We start from the raw sequence: 2,041 nt of genomic DNA, 5'->3' as shown, positions 1-2,041 counted from the left end.
TGAAGATTGAATGTCATTTGGGACTGGCTCGTTTTATTAATTGTAAAACATATGATTTATCTTAAAGACTTGGATATTTCATTGCAGTCCTCTGCTGTTGCGACTTTACCAGAACAACAACAACAATTTAGCTACCAGATTAATGCGTGGTATCCGGATTGGTTTCAATACCCACAAACTGGCGCTTGGGATTACAATATCGGACCGTATCTGGATTGCATTGTTGACGCTCCATGTCAATGACATTTAATGACAACCCGTCATCAGAAATCTTTCCAGAGATGCTGCCTGACTGGCTGAGTATATCCAACATTTTCTGATTTCATTTCAGATTTACAGTATTCGCAGTGCTTTGCTTTTGAAACTAAAAAGAAACATAAGTTGACGTCATTGGGATTCCAAAGTCAGTACCATTCTGCAACGGCAAATGTGAGTCATGCGTGGTGTGTATCCCCCCTTCTGCCAGATAAAGAACATCACTGAATGGGTGCAGAAAATTTTGAATGGCGAATGGGAGCTGCTTAAGCCGTGATCTATGTGCTAACCACTGACATAAGGAAAGAAGGGTATGAGTTTCTTCAGTTTGAGTTTCAGGTGCAATTGAGGAAATTAATGAGCAGGACCACAAAGGTATTCTATGGATTATTCCCAGTGCCTCGCGCTATTGAGGTTGGAAAAAGCAACGTATGTCTGGATAAAGATGCACGAGGTTGGGCTACAGAATCCGGGGCATTTGGACCAGTTCTGGCGCAGGAGAGACCTGTTGCAGCAGGTCGAGTTGTACATCAATCGAGTTAGGAGCAATTTCCACGCGGGAAGTTTAACAACTGGGGCGGGTGAGGGGTTGAACTAATTTGGCAGTGGATTTGTGTACCAGGATGAAACATCTGTAGATGTTGTAATTATGCATTATACACAATTCCAAACGATTATTAAATATCAACTATAGCAGTAAACGTGGCCTCAGACAGCGCATTTCGGCCCTACCTTGGGAAAAGATATACCACGGCTAGGCAAAACCTTCCCTTACACCGAGCACAAGCACACGAAACAAAGGCACAGCAGACTTTGCTGAGGACCGTAGAGAGTAAAATGTTCTTCGATCAGTGATAGCTCTAAATATATTTTGGTGCCTCTGTGTTAAGTTGCAATTTGTTCTGTGGGTTATAAATATATTTTGTATATCTGTTTTAGTGTTTATGTATTTGAATGCAACATAGTTATTTATAATAGTATTGTGGAGCATCTGAGTTTAATATAAATGTATTTTCTGTGTACATCTTTGCATCTTGTAAACACCTCGCAAATAAACGTACATAATTATAGCACCGAGATACTTAGAGATAAATTCATAATAACACATATATGAACACAAATAATTTGATTATCAATGTTCCACACAATTTAATTTACAACTCACAGATAGATGCACAAATATATATTATAAATTTCCCGCATGGACATCGAAATTCATTACAATTAACAATACATTACACAAAAAATAAAACACGTCTACGGCGAGAATCTATGGAGTCTCAATAACTGAAGGCTTCTTGCAGAGAGCCGGCAGAGACACGATGGGATGAAAAGCTTCCTTCTGTGTTGAATGATTCGATGATTCTTTGTCTTCTTCCTTGTAAGACAGGTAGGACAGGCAGCTGTATTATGGGAGCACAAAGACCACAGGACATGCAGCTCTAGTGGCGCAATCGGTTAGCGCACGGTACTTATATGACAGTGCAGGTTTGGGAAATGCCGAGGTTGTGAGTTCGAGCCTCACCTGGAGCAGCCGAGGCTTTTGCATGTGATGTTTGTACTTTTCAGAGTCTGAGGCCGTTTTCTATTTATCCATTTCTCTTGTCTATTCCGCCATGTACCACGGTGCTTTCTCTCTCTCGTTGCAGTTATCTCAATGTGAATCTGTAGGTTATATCTGAATGAATACCCGTGCCTGTTGCCCACATGAAATAAATTAGGTGATCAAACAATTCTTCATCTGGCACGAGGGAGCGAATGAACCAACATTTATAAGAAGATATAG

At 40.5% G+C, this 2,041-nt stretch overlaps 1 non-coding gene across 1 annotated transcript; it reads left to right on the top strand.

The window, feature by feature from the left end:
* The first annotated feature begins 1,694 nt into the window (after positions 1 to 1,694).
* trnai-uau (transfer RNA isoleucine (anticodon UAU)) lies at positions 1,695 to 1,788 on the top strand. Its single transcript has 2 exons — positions 1,695 to 1,732; positions 1,753 to 1,788. It is a non-coding gene; the product is annotated as a tRNA-Ile (tRNA).
* Positions 1,789 to 2,041: the final 253 nt, after the last annotated feature.

The sequence above is a fragment of the Pristiophorus japonicus genome, chromosome 33, assembly GCF_044704955.1.
Source record: "Pristiophorus japonicus isolate sPriJap1 chromosome 33, sPriJap1.hap1, whole genome shotgun sequence".
Lineage (NCBI taxonomy): Eukaryota > Metazoa > Chordata > Chondrichthyes > Pristiophoridae > Pristiophorus > Pristiophorus japonicus.
The sequence above is the reverse complement of the archived record's forward strand: the minus strand, read 5'-3'. Positions and strand labels throughout refer to the sequence as shown.